This window comes from Bos javanicus, chromosome 10 (assembly GCF_032452875.1).
Source record: "Bos javanicus breed banteng chromosome 10, ARS-OSU_banteng_1.0, whole genome shotgun sequence".
Lineage (NCBI taxonomy): Eukaryota > Metazoa > Chordata > Mammalia > Artiodactyla > Bovidae > Bos > Bos javanicus.
This window is the reverse complement of record NC_083877.1, coordinates 11,954,759-11,970,401: the sequence shown is the minus strand read 5'-3', so window position 1 is coordinate 11,970,401 and position 15,643 is coordinate 11,954,759.

Here is a 15,643-nt window from a genome sequence, read left to right as displayed (position 1 = left end):
AGTACTTTGGCCACCTCATGCGAAGAGCTGACTCATTGAAAAAGACTCTGATGCTGGGAGGGATTGGGGGCAGGAGGAGAAGGGGACGACAGAGATGAGATGGCTGGATGGCATCACTGACTCGATGGATGTGAGTCTGAGTGAACTCTGAGAGTTGGTGATGGACAGGGAGGCCTGGCATTCTGCAATTCATGGGGTTGCAAAGAGTCAGACACGACTGAGCAACTGATCTGACCTGATCTGATCTGATTCATTATCAGCTGAAGCTAAACGAGATGGTCATGCCCTTGACTAGCTGTTTGTTCTTTCCTTCATTTTCACAAATATCGCTTACACTCAGAAGCCAATTTAGTCATTAAAACAATACTTTTTCCAAGTCCCCCAAAGCAGCACATTCTCTTCTCAGTAAACCTCACAGAAAATGAAATGAAATCCAGAGGGAAATGACAACACACACGATCATGCAGTAGGGATACATGTACAAAGATGTTCACTGCAGCATCGTTTAAAGAGGTTTTTAAAAATCTAAATGTCCAAGAACAAGGGAGAGGTTAAATTATGGTACAATTGGAACCAATATTTCTTCTAAGGGCCAATTTTTATATTAAACTCAGAGGAGGGAAACATGTAGTAGATTTAGTGAGGAGATTTTCTGAAAAGACACTGCAATTAAATGTCCAAAACTATCGGTGTTTAATCACTGACCTGATGCCTCCATCTGCAATAGGGTGATTGAGAAAAAAGATCAGTATCCAAACGGAAGCCACCATTACACTGAAATAAAATCATCTCAGTGATTAAATGCTTTTTCAACAGACATAGGTTTTGCTGAAAGTATTTCAGGAACATTTGCAAAGTATTGGAAGTTTGGGCAGAAACTGGTGTGAAACAATGGCACAAAGTTTATGCTTTCTCCAAGAAAGGACATTCTGTAGCCAGCACTTTTACCTTAGCTATAACACTGGAAACTTTCTATGTCATTGACCCTTAATTCTATGTCATTGACCCCTTGCTCCTGGTTATAGTATAACCAAATATCTTCTTCAGTCTCTGACTAAATCAAAGTCCAAGAGTAGAATAAAGCCAGTCTATCAGCCTTTCATTTTAATCATATGAGGTACTTGAAGTTTAATCATTCCCCTGCACAGAACACTGAATAGTTTTATCCTGAAGAAAGGATAAAATAATCTGTTCGAGAAATGTCTAACAACTTGGTCAATAAGCATTGTGTGTTACTTTGTCTGAATTTTGTGGTTCTCACCTTCACAAGCAGGTAAGCATTCTTTCAGGAAACTAAGTAGAATATAGTTGAGAACTCTTGAGACTGCTTAGTTAGGACTATAGTTAAAGTTTTATCACCATCTTGCTGTCAGGGGAAAGGCCTCTGGTAGTCCCAGTTTGGAGAAGGCAATGGCAGCCCACTCCAGTACTCTTGCCTGGAGAATCCCATGGATGGAGGAGCCTGGTAGGCCGCAGTCTATGGGGTCGCTAAGAGTCGGACGCAACTGAGTGACTTCATTTTCACTTTCATGCACTGGAGAAGAAAATGGCAATCCACTCCAGTGTTCTTGCCTGGAGAATCCCAGGGACGGGGGAGCCTGGTGGGCTGCCGTCTATGGGGTCGCACAGAGCCGGACATGACTGCAGTGACTTAGCAGCAGCAGTCTCAGTTTAGAGATGTACTTTCGGGGAGTAATTAGATAATCATTGTGAAACTAGATTTAAAACCAAAACCAAAACCAAAACCATGTTCAATTAGAAAGTCACTAAGACTCTTGACTGATGTCAATTGTGTGGATAACTGACTAGGGTTTCCAGAATAAGTCTTAATCCCCCTAAGTTTATCAGAAAAATTTCTAATTTTTTTAATCAGAAAATTTAATTTATTTCCAGAAGGAAGTTATGAATTAAATCATTCAAAAAGAAAAAAATTCTATCCTGGACCATATTTGGGACAATTTTTCTCTTGCACAACTCCTCCTTTGGGCTCAGATAAGTTTTAAAGATCTGCCTTGGTTAAAAAAAAAAAAAAGACTCTATGTCCATTAAGTTTCTTATCTAGTTGATCACGTTTTACTTTTTTGAGAAAATGGAGGCAAGTAGTCATATAAAAACATAATCATTGATGGAAATATTTGTATCCACATTAATATTATTCTTTTAAACCAGCTTCCTATCTTTGGAAGGAATTTCTTTTTATTTTTATTTTTTCTTGAAATGTAGTTGATTTACAATGTTGTGTTAATTTCTGCTGTATCACAAAGCGATTATATATATACATATGTTATTTTTCATATCTTTTCCATTATAGCTTATCACAGAGTACTGAATATAGTTCCTGTGCTTATGCCGTAGGACCTCATTGCTTATCCATCATGTAACACTAGTATGCAGCTGATAACCCTAAACTCCCTCTTGACCCCTCCCCCAAACCTCTACCCCGCTTGGGAATCCAAGTGTCCTTTATGTCTGTGAGGCTGTTTCTGTTTCACAGATCAGTTCATCTGGGTCATATATTAGATCCCACATATAAGTGATATTATACGATATTTGTCTCTCTCTCTCTCTGACTTACTTCACTTACTGTGAAAATCTCTAGGTCCATCCATATTGTTGCAAATGGATGCAACATCCATTCAGTTCTTTTTCATGGCTGAATAGTTTTCCATTATATATTTGTATCACATTTTCCTTATCCATTCCTCTGTTTGTTGGCAGACACTTAAATTGTTTCCACATTTTGGCTATTGTTCATAGTGCTTCTATGAACATAGGGGTTCGCATATCTTTTTGAATTCTAATTTTATCTGGGTATATAGATATGCCCAGGAGTGGGATTGCTGGATAATATGGAAACTCTATTTTTAAATTTTTGAAGAATTTCCACTGTTTCCATAATGACTGCACCAACAGTGTAGGAGGGTTGAGAGGAATTTCTAAACAAATATGGTATGGTGTTTCATTCAGTCTGGTGGTAGCTGTCTAATGCAGTTTATGAACCTGAATTACATAAGTATTATTCTACATGTCATGTTTTAAATCAGGAGTGCAACAAGAGGTATCTATAAATGGGCAAAGCCTCCTCGCTGAGTGGTCAACAAAATCAGAGCCATAAGAATAGAAGCAGAAAGTTAACTTTTGCCTGTAAATGGTTACAAAGCTGTAGAGTTGAGTTTCCGTTTCTTCCACCAGAAGTGCTTGATACTGACCTTCTCAGTGTGTTTGCTCTGAAAACAGAAACCAAGCACCCTCTAATTCCCCTCGCCAGGTTTGGTCATCAGTTTCCACATCTCTTTTGCAGCCCAAGTTCCTCAATGTTTCTGGCCTGCCTAGTAGTGGCAGCCTGTATGACATGTAAGTTTGTGACTCTGTAAGTCATTTTCCCAAAAGGTTTTGTAGCATCATTTCCGTATATAAAATGCAGTGCTTGTTTCTTATCCATGGGAAGCTTTAAAACTCATAAAAAGACATTAATCTCTAAATATGACCCTCCTGACTGGATTTACATGTGTGGATCTTCCAATCATACTTTGGTGTGAAGGAGAACCAATTCTAATTGAACTTACGACGGGAAAGCAAGGGCCTTCCAGACGTCTCTTCTGGATGGTGCTGCAGAGAAGGACACTTTGTACATCCTAGTCTCTAATACAGTGTGATGGTGGGGCACGTATTCTGAGGCAACCAGTCCCTGGCTTCTGAAAACTGGATGATCTGAAGTATACAATATTATTTCTTTCATGAATTTTGATGGGTCAAAATAGGAATAGGATTTATCTGGGAAGTAATTAAAATGTTCTAAAATTGACTGAAATAAAACACAAACTTATAGAAGGATTCACAAAACTAATAATCAGGGAGATTTAGGGTAATAGTTCCTTTAACTATGTATGTTAAGGGAGAGCATTCCTGGACTTCCTGGTTAGTCCAGTCGTTGACTGTGCTCCTAATGCAGGGAGCACAGATTCCAGCTCTGTTCAGAGAATTAAGATCCTGCATGGTGCAATCTGAAAAACAAATGAGTATATCTTTCAGTTTGAACAGTTAAAGCCTGCTAAACTGAAGGTTAGAGATGCAATAAAAATGCCCTTAATCGTCATATGTATAGCAGAGTACAGAACAGCAACATTCCAAGACAATGCCATCCACATTCCATCACTGGTTTCATTCAGTCCTACATGATGAATTCTCTGTAGGCAACTATGGGATCAGCTGTCCAAATTTACAGATTTATCTGCTTCTAGATAAAGGAGTTTCAGAAGTTTTGATATTTAAGTGCTCTGGTACATCCTGCCAGGCAAAGTCAACTCACACCAAAAGGCCAGAGCTCATGAGTTAATGCTCTGTAGTATTAATAGTTAAAATTGCTGGCACACCATTGTACACTGCTGGTGGGAATATAAAACAGTGCAGCTACTTTAGGAGACATCTGACAGTTCTTCTAAAAGAAGACTGTGAAACTATCATATGATCCAGCACTTCCACTCCTAGGTCTGTACCCAAGAAAACTGAAAACACACGTTCACACCAAAATTCGCACATGAATGTTCACAGCAGTATTATTCGTAATAATTAACAAGTAGAAACAACCCAAATGTCCCCCAGCTGATGAATGAGTGAGCAATGGCATATTCACCAGCTATTAAAAGCAATGAAGTACTGATACTTACAACAGATGAACCTTTAAAACTATGTAGTGAAAGAAGCCAGTCACACAAGACTATATCTGATATGACTCCATTTCCATGAAATGTCCAGGACAGGCAAATAATGGAGACAGGAAATCAATTAGTGGTTGCCTAGGGGCAATGGAGGGGTTGAATAGAGGTAATGGAATAGGATTTATATAGGAAGTAACTAAAATGTTCTAAAAGTGACTGAAGTAGTTGGTGCACAACTCTGTAAATATACCAAAAGCCACCAACTTGTACACTTTAAATGAGTGAATTCAATAATATGTGAATTATATCTCAATAAAACTGTTAAAAATAATGAGTATCTGATACAGTCCTTGGGCTTCCCTTTGTGGCTCAGTGGTAACGAATCTGCCTGCCAATGCAGGAGACACAGGTTCGAACCCTGGGTTGGGAGGATCCTCTGAGAAGGAAATGGCAACCCACTGCAGTGTTCTTGCCTGGAGAATCCCATGGACAGAGGAGCCTAGTGGGCTACAGTCCATGGGTCGCAACGAGTCAGACACGACTTAGCAACTGAGCACATATGCATGATACAGTCCTTACGACCAAGGTTATAAGATTTTCCTTTGACATTTCTTGCAGAAGATCTCTGACTTATGTACAAGGGTATTTAGAGAAATGTGAAGAGAGAGCAAAACCCACATGTTGAGGACAAGCCTACATATTAATAGCTCTGCTTTCACTTATTATTACAGTGTCAACTAAATACATCAGAACGAAAGAGAATGGAATTCCCTACTGGAGAGTAGGACAGAATCAAGGGGCTTTTCCATAACTCTTATATAAAGACTTAATTGATCATCAGTCCCAGCAGGAAAGATGTATTAGACAGCGAAGGCTTTGACAGATCTCCAGGATATGACCCTCTGACTGTAAAGTGTAGAGTGGATATCACAATCACCTCCAACTGACAAAGTTATTATCATTCTAAGAGAAACCTTCTTAGAAATAAATTTATTGACAACCTTTATTCATGAACAGAAATATGCTACTATCCAACACAGGCTCTGTAATAATATAGCCACAGTGATACTTTACCTGTAGAAACTAATAGGGTAGTAGCTTGTGCTTCTCTTTTTAATTAGGCAGCTTTCTCCATATTCTGAGTCCAATAAATAGAGAAGCATGCTATTGAGGTAACAGAAAACTATGGAGTGTAACTCCATATGCAACTGATTTCTAGTATCTCTCTTCTCTGTGAGTGATATCTGAGGGTAAAAGGTGAAAGAGGCTTTGGTGCTGTCTGGTAGCTGTCTAGGAAATAAAAAAGATGGGTTTGGGTGTAAAATCAGGCTAGCTATTTTATTACTTCAGATGTGGGGCCCAATTTCAGGGAAGAGCAATGTCAAAAAGAACCCAGGTGTCCAAGAACAAGAAATGGCCATTGCTTTAGCTATTTTACTAACCAGAGTTTTGCAATGCTTTAAACATTACAGCAGAGGGCAACACAACAAACAGGAATTCCAGCAGCTCAAGAAGCAAGGAATCTTTACAGTTCTGTTTGTTTGCTTACAGTCATTCATAGATTTTATATTTCCAAAAGTTTCATGAAAGTTAATAGACTCCTTTAGGATTTCCCCAGTGGTGCGGTGGATGGGAATCCTCCTGCCGATGCAGGGGACACAGGTTTGATCCTGGGTCCAGGCAGATTCCACATGCCATGGAACAACTAAGCCTGCGTGCCTAGAGTCTATGCTGTGTAACAAGAGAAGCTACCACAATCAGAGGCCTGATCAGGGCAACTATAGTGTAGCCCCTGCTTGCTGCAACTAGAAAAAGGGCAGAAACAAAGGAACAAATTCTCCAAGCCAGGCTTCAACAGAACGTGAACCAAGAACTTCCAGATGTTCAAGCTGGATTTAGAAAAGGCCAAGGAACCCGAGATCAAATTGACAACATCTGTTGGAGCGTAGAAAAAGCAAGAGAGTTCCAGAAAAACACCTACTTCTGCTTTATTGACTATGCTAAAGCCTTTGACTGAGTGGATCACAATAAACTGTGGAAAATTCTTAAAGAGATGGGAATACCAGACCACCTGACCTGCCTCCTGAGAAATCTGTATGCAGGTCAACAAGTAACAGTTAGAACTGGACATGGAACAACAGACTGGTTCCTAATCGGGAAAGGAGTACGTCAAGGCTGTACATTGTCACCCTGCTTATTTAACTTATATGCAGAGTACATCATGAGAAATGCCGGGCTGGATGAAGCACAAACTGGAATTGGGATTGCCAGGAGAAATATCAATAACTTCAGATGTGCAGATGACAGCATCCTATGGCAGAAAGTGAAGAAGAACTAAAGAGCCTCTTGATGAAAGTGAAAGAGGAGAGTGAAAAAGTTGGCTTAAAATTCAACATTCAAAAAATGATCATGGCATCTAGTCCCATCACTTCATGGCAAATAGATGGAGAAACAGTGAGAGAGTTTATTTTCGGGGGCTCCAAAATCACTGCAGATGGTGACTGCAGCCACGAAATTAAAAGATGCTTGCTCCTTGGAAGAAAAGCTATGACAAACTTAGACAGCATATTAAAAGCAGAGACATTACTTTGCCAACAAAGGTCTGTCTAGTCAAAGCCATGGTTTTCCCAGTAGTCATGTATGGATGTGAGAGCTGGACTATAAAGAAAGCTGAGCACTGAAGAATTGATGCTTTTGAACTGTGGTGTTGGAGAAGACTCCTGAGAATCCCTTGGACTGCAAGGAGATACAACCAGTCCATCCTAAAGGAAATCAGTCCTGAATATTCATTGGAAGGACTGATGCTGAAGCTGAAACTCCAATACTTTGGCCATCTGATGCAAAGAACTGACTCTTTGGAGAAGACCCTGATGCTGGGAAAGATTGAAGGCAGGAGGAGAAGGGGACGACAGAGGATGAGATGGTTGGATGGCATCACCGACTCAATGGATATGAGTTTGAGCAAACTCCAGGAGGTGGTGAGGGCCAACAAAGCCTGGTGTGCTGCAGTGCACGGGGTTTCAAAGAGTCGGACACGACTGAGTGACTGAACTGAGCAACAAAGACCCAGGGAAGCCATAAACAAATACTTTTAAAAAATAGACTCTTTTAATAGTATACATTTGGGAAGTTACACCAAAAACCTTCTAAAACCTATGCAAAAGAAAAATACAGGTAGATTTCACTACTTCACATCAAGGACAGACCATATACTCACCATCAGGTATGTGATTCCTATGTCAAGCTGGATTTTTAGTACTTTATTATACGTGTGTGTGCACGTGTACTCACTCAGCCTCATCCAACTCTTTGCGACCCTGTGGACTGTGGCCCACCAGGCTCCTCTCTCCATGGGATTTCCCAGGCAAAAATTGTAATGTGTTGCTACTTCCTCCTCCAGGGGATCTTTCTGGCCCAGGGATCCAACCCACATCTCCCGCATCTGCTGCATTGCAGGCAGATTCTTTACCTCTGAGCCATCAGGAAAGCCCATTTATTATACATAAGCTTACCAATATAAGCTTTTAATATAGCTCTATACATATATATTTTGAATGTGCAGCCTAAATGATAGGTACAATGTTATTTAAAGTTTAAAATTTTGGCCTTAAAAATAAAATTAGCCTAATAAACATACTTTAGGACATTTTTTACTGCATTGATTTTATTCTAACAATTTGAATCTAATGAAAAATTACATTCCATACAGACCAGAATATGTAAAAAACATGTTTTAATAATTTTATTGAAATATAATTGATGTACCGCATGATTCATTGATTTAAAATTTGTGCAAGTCAATGACTTCTAGTAAGTTCAAAGAACTGTGTCACCATTTCTGTCTCTACATATCTGCCTATTTTGGACATTTGTATACATGGAATTGTACACTTCTTTGGTCTTTTGTGATTTTTTTTGTGACTGGTTGTAAAAGGGATTGTGTAACCTTCAAGAATTTGGATGCTGTCTATTCTTTTTAATTTCTTTAGTTTATTTCAGATAACCAAAAATAACTTATTAATTACTTTAATATGTCTAAGCTCTTAAAGTTAACTAGTGATCTGGGAATTACTATTTAAACTGACATTAAATAATGAATTAATCACTGTTGATATTAAATACACACCCTAACTTTTACTGAGGTATTACAAGCAGAGCAATTCTGTGGTTTCACATGGTTTGCAGTGTTGTCTAAATTTTACATATCACACTAGTCATTATAACTGCATTCAGTTGAGATGCCATGTTTATGTCTACATAATTTTACGTTCTTGGTGTAAAGAATAATTAGTTATGTAATCTATAAGATAAGCATGAGGAACTTAGAAAATTCCAATTAATTAGGCTTATCAGAATATAAATCCAAGCCTCCCATGAATTAAAATGCTATGTTGGCATTTTACCCACATTGTGATTAAATCTGAGTCTTTAAAAAAAATTGAATTCCAGCACACACAGAACCCATTAATCATAAAAATAGAACTTGATGAATTGTCACAAACCAGTCACACCTGCATCATCAGTACCAGATAAAGAAATGAAGCCTGACCAAATACCTAGAAGCCACTCTGTGCTCCTTCCCCAGTCACCACCACCAAACCCCCTCCAAGGGCAACAACTATCTTGAGTCTTTTTTTTTTTTTTTTTTTGATGAGCATGCACTTGGCCAGCTTTAGTCTCCAAGCTTAGTATTTTAAAAAAAATATTTATTTTTGGCTGCACTGGGTCTTCTTTGATGCTTGTGGGCTTTCTCTCATTGGGGTGAGTGGGGGCTACTCACAGTGGTGGTTTCTCTTATTGCTCTAGGCACAAGGGCTCAGTAGTTGTGGCACATGGGCTCAGTTGCCCCTTGGCATGTGGGAATCTTACTTCCTGGACCAGGGATTGAACCAGTGTCCCCTGCACTGGCAGGTGGATTCTTAACCACAGCCCCCTGGGAAGTTCACAACTATCTTGATTCTAACACTATGGGGTCGCAAAGAGTCGGACACGACTGAGCAACTGAACTGAACTGAAACGGCTTTAGTGTCTTGTCAGTTTCCTTGTGGCTAGGCAAGGGTAGTTTATGAAAAGACATTATATTCTCCCTTTGTTAATATTACACAGTTGTTTTGCTTGGGGGCAGGGGCTGAGAAACAAACCAAAGATTTTATGATTTGATTTATTTAAGCCTGTTTCAATATTTCTCTTGGTTTCCTAGGTTGACTGTGGGCAGCACAGAGAAACTTTCTTAGCCCTCTCTCTTATCCCTAAGCTGCGTCTCATTCCTGTAACATCTCATCTGGCTTCCCTCCCTGGGACTGTGACATTCTTCAGCTGTCATGTGACCTCTCCAGTCTCGCTCCTCCAGGGCCCTCAGTCCTGTGGGTCCACGATGCTTCTTAAGCTCTCTCCCGAGGTGGAAAGGCACACAGATATTGCATAGAATAGCCTCTTCAATATTTGTGGATCATCTGTAAGAGCTGAAGGCTTCCCTGGTGGCTCAGATGGTAAAGAATTTGGCTGCAATGCAGGGGACCTGGGTTCGATCCCTGGCTCGGGAAAATACCCTGGAGAAGGGAATGGCAACCCACTCCAGTATTCTTGCCTGGAGAATTCAGGCAAGGAGCCTGAGGAGCTACAGAGGAGCCTGGCCGGCTACAGTCCATGGGGTCGCACAGAGTGGGACACAACCGAGAGACTAACACTTGTAAGAGCTGGGGCGGGTGTAGGGATGTGGGGTGGTCAGCAGGTCCCGGTCCTTCCCCAGCGGGTGGCCTTGCAGACCCAACCCTGGTTTACAGAGCGGCTAGACAGATTAGGAAGTGACATCTGCTGAGCGCACGGATGGCAGTAAGAACAAAGCCGAAAGGGAGTCAGAAGCACGTTCAGGTATGGGAAATTAGTGCGCAGCGCCCCCTCGCGGACTTCTGATGCAATCACAGGCAGTAGATGGTAGGGTACCAATCTTCGCTCTAAGGGGCTGCATCCCAAAAGGCACCACTGGGCTGCGTCCCTCGGTTCAGTTCCCCGCGCTGACAGTGGCGCGATGCTTATATGTGGCAAACCTCCCCCTGGTTACATAAGCACGGCCTCCCGGGCCACAGATTCTTGTGCAATAAAGCATTGGTCACCTTGCTAACCAGAGCTCTGACCATTTTCCACTTGTGCCTCAGCTCCATCTTTCCCAGGGCTCTGACTGTTTGTTTCGCGTTAAACTCTCAATGCCAACGGGCTAATTTTATACACAGACACACACACACACACTCCCGCAGTCTGTGGCAGGTCTCCTGATTCCTCAAAAATCACGTACGCATAGGTTTAGGTGGGATGATGGGGAACAAGGGACATTTCCTTAAACTCCTGGATCACCTCTCTCAACAGCTTCTCATGGAAGCCAGTCCCACATGCTAGGTTTCTACCAAACATCTCTGCTTGCTGGTCTCATCACTTCAGTTTCAAAGCATTCAAAGCTGAAATGTTGTCATGGTTACCACCAGGCAGTTCTTCCTCTGTCAACCACACTGCTCTTGTCTTGTCACCCAGACTCAGAACTTGGAGTAATTTCATTGATTCAAATGCACACATACTCCATTCATCAGGGGAGAGAAATTTCTGGAAACTGAAGCACCAGCCAAATTAGCACTATCTCGGTTCTATAATTGGAGAAGGCAATGGCACCCCACTCCAGTACTCTTGCCTGGAAAATGCCATGGATGGAGGAGCCTGGTGGGCTGCAGTCCATGGGGTCGCTAAGAGTTGGATACGACTGAGCGACTTCACTTTCACTTTTCACTTTCACGCATTGGAGAAGGAAATGGCAACACACTCCAGTGTTCTTGCCTGGAGAATCCCAGGGACGGGGGAGCCTGGTGGGCTGCCGTCTATGGGGTCGCACAGAGTCGGACACGACTGAAGTGACTTAGCAGCAGGTTCTATAATAGCCCAGAGTCCTCTTGGTTATGCTTTCTGAATGTCTTAATTTATTACCTAAAACTGCTTGCCATTGGAGGCTGATGTCTTCATCTTTGTGTGCTCCAGCCATGGATTTGTCTGGGCTTGGAAATAGATTTCACCCCACTCCCACCCCGATACATCCCCAGTTTACCATCAAGAGTTTCAGAAAGATTTCCATGTTAGCATCCTGGGAAAATGTCAGTTGCTATAATAACATCATGTTCAGATTTTTTTTTTAAAGAAATTTGCTAAAAATGAAAAGAACGCCTGCTAGAAACTTAGATGTCAGTGGTTCAGTTCAGTTCAGTTCATTTGCTCAGTTGTGTTTGACTCTTTGTGACCCCATGGACTGTAGCACGCCAGGCTTCCGTCTCCATCACCAACTCCCGGAGCTTGCTCAAATTCATGTCCATTGAGTCAGTGATGCCATCCAACCATCTCATCCTCTGTTGTCCCCTTCTCTTTCTGCCTTCAATCTTTCCATCAGGGTCTTTTCCAATGAGTCAGTTCTTTGCATCAGGTGGCCAAAGTATTGGAGTTTCAGCTTCAGCATCAGTCCTTCCAATGGATATTCAGGACTGACTTCCTTTAAGATGGACTGGTTGGATCTCCTTGCAGTCCAAGGGACTCTCAAGAGTCTTCTCCAACACTACAATTCAAAAGCATCATTTCTTTGGCACTCAGCTTTCTTTATAGCCCAACTCTCACATCCATACATGACTGCTGGAAAAGTTATAGCTTTGACTAGACGGACCTTTGTTGGCAAAGTAATGTCTCTGCTTTTTAATATGCTGTCTAGGTTGGTCATAACTTTTCTTCCAAGGAGCAAGCGTCTTTTAATTTCATGGCTGCACTCACCATCTGCAGTGATTTTTGAGCCCTCAAAAATAAAGTCTGCCACTGTTTCCACTGTTTCTCCATCTATTTGCCATGAAGTGATGGGATCAGATGCCATGATCTTACTTTTTTGAATGCTGAGTTTTAAGCCAACTTTTTCACTCTCCTCTTTCACTTTCATCAAGAGGCTCTTTAGTTCTTCTTCACTTTCTGCCATAAGGGTGGTGTCATCTGCATATCTGAGGTTATTGATATTTCTCCTGGCAATCTTGATTCCAGCTTGTGCTTCATCCAGCCTGGCATTTCTCATGATGTACTCTGCATATAAGTTAAATAAGCAGGGTGACAATATACAGCCTTGACGTACTCCTTTCCCGATTAGGAACCAGTCTGTTGTTCCATGTCCAGTTCTAACTGTTGCTTGTTTACCTGCATACAGATTTCTCAGGAGGCAGGTCAGGTGGTCTGGTATTCCCATCTCTTTAAGAATTTTCCACAGTTTATTGTGATCCACACAGTCAAAGGCTTCAGCATAGTCAATGAAAGCAGATGTTTTTCTGAAATTCTCTTGCTTTTTCTATGCTCCAACAGATGTTGGCAATTTGGTCTCTTGTTCCTCTGCCTTTTCTAAATTCAGTTTGAACATCTGGAAGTTCTCTGTTCACATACTGTTGAAGCCTAACTTGGAGAATTTTTAGCATTACTTTACTAATGTGTGAGATAAGTGCAATTGTGCAGTAGTTTGAACATTCTTTGGCATTGCCTTTATTTGGGATTGGAATGAAAACTGACCTTTTCCAGCCTGTGGCAACTGCTGAGTTTTCCAAATTTGCTGGCTTATTGAGTGCAGCACTTTAACAGCATCAACTTTTAGGATTTGAAATAGCTCAGCTGGAATTCTATACCTTTTTTGGTAGTGACACTTTCTAAGGCCCACTTAACTTTGCATTCCAGGATGTGTGGCTCTAGGTGAGTGATCACACCATTGTGGCTATCTGGGTCATTAAGAGATTTTTGGATAGTTCTTCTGTTGTATTCTTGCCACCTCTTCTTAATTATCTTCTGCTTCTGTTAGGCCCATACCGTTTCTGTCCTTCATTGTGCCCATTTTTGCATGAAATATTCCCTCGGTATCTCTAATTTTCTTAAAGGGATCTCTAATCTTTCCCATTCTATTGTTTTCCTCTATTTATTTTCATTTATCACTGAGGAAGGCTTTCTTATCTCTCCTTGCTATTCTTTGGAACTCTGCACTCAGATGGGTATATCTCTCCTTTTCTCCCTTGCTTTTCGCTTTTCTTCTTTTCTCAGATATCTGTAAGGCCTCCTCAGACAATCATTTTGCCTTTTTGCATTTCTTTTTCTTGGGGATGCTTTTGATCACCATTTCCTGTACAATGTCACAAACCTCCATCCATAGTTCTTCAGGCACTCTATCTATCAAATCTAATCCTTTGAATCTATTTGTCACTTCCGTTGTATAATTATAAGGGATTTGATTTATGTCATACCTGAATGGTCTAGTAGTTTTCCTTCAGTTCAGTTCAGTCACTCAGTTGTGTCCAACTCTTTGAAACCCCGTGGACTGCAGCACGCCAGGCCTCCCTGTCCATCACCAACTTCCAGAGTTTACTCAAACTCATGTCCATTGAGTCAGTGATGCCATCCAACCATCTCATCCTCTGTTGTCCCCTTCTCCTTCTGCCTTCAATCTTTCCCAGCATCAGGGTCTTTTCAAATGAGTCAGCTCTTCGCATCAGGTGGCCAAAATATTGGAGTTTCAGCTTCAACATCAGTCCTTCTGGTGAATATTCAGGACTGATTTCCTTTAGGATGGACTGGTTGGATCTCCTTGCAGTCCAAAGGACTGTCAAGAGTCTTCTCCAATACCACAGTTCAAAAGCATCAATTCTTCGGCACTCAGCTTTCTTCACAGTCCAACTCTCACATCCATACATGACCACAGGAAAAACCATAGCCTTGACTAGACGGACCTTTGTTGGCAAAGTAATGTCTCTGCTTTTGAATATGCTGTCTAGGTTGGTCATAACTTTCCTTCCAAGGAGTAAGCATCTTTTAATTTCATGGCTGCAGTCACCATCTGCAGTGATTTTGGAGCCCCCAAAAATAAAGTCAGCCACTGTTTCCACTGTTTCCCCATCTATTTGCCATGAAGTGATGGGACCGGATGCCATGATCTCAATTTTTTGAATGTTGAGTTTTAAGCCAACTTTTTCACTCTCCTCTTTCACTTTCATCAAGAGGCCCTTTAGTTCTTCTTCACTTTCTGCCATAAGGGTGGTGTCATCTGCATATCTGAGGTTATTGATATTTCTCCCAGCAATCCTGATTCCACCTTATGCTTCATCCAGCCCAGCATTTCTCATGATGTACTCTGCATATAAGTTAAATAAGCAGGGTGACAATATACAGCCTTGATGTACTCCTTTTCCTATTTGGAACCAGTCTGTTGTTCCATGTCCACTTCTAACTGTTGCTTGTTGACCTGCATACAGATTTCTCAAGAGGCAGGTCAAGAGGCGGTAGTTTTCCCTACTTTCTTCAGTTTAACTCTGTGGAGGAAAGCCAAGGGATTGGAAAGACTCTTCAGACTGAGCAGTTGCTGTGTGATCAGCAGAGGGGGCTGTGAGCAACTCAAGGCAGCTCAGTGGGGCGGGGCTATTAGAGGTGAATTTGGGTTGCTGAAAATTGGATCATAATGCAGTCTCTCTAATTCAAGGAGAAAAATTACATAAACACAAATATGAAGAGTCACACTCTAGACAGCAGCCAGATTCTAAGGTGAAAACCCAAATGACTATTTGACTTGTATTTATAGGTCATGTTGTATGGGAAAAGACCATTAAATAATAGTAGAGGAAATTCCCTGGGGGTCTAGTGGCTAAGACTCTGTGCTCTCACTGCCCAGAATGCAGATTCAGTTCCTGGTTGGAGAACTTAGATCCAGCAAGCCCTGCAGTGTGGCCAAAAAGGAAAAAAAAAAATATCACATTCCACTTACCATGAGAGGATATTAGAAGATAACTTGACCAAAGGAATAGAAGGTTGAGATCGTATCTTCATCCCTTTCTCATATACAATCAGATGAGCAGAATCACTGGAAATACAGTCCCTCCCTTCCTCTTTGCCTATCTCTTTCTGTTCAACACACAGGTGAATTTGTCAATGTCTATGCATACACCAGACAACTT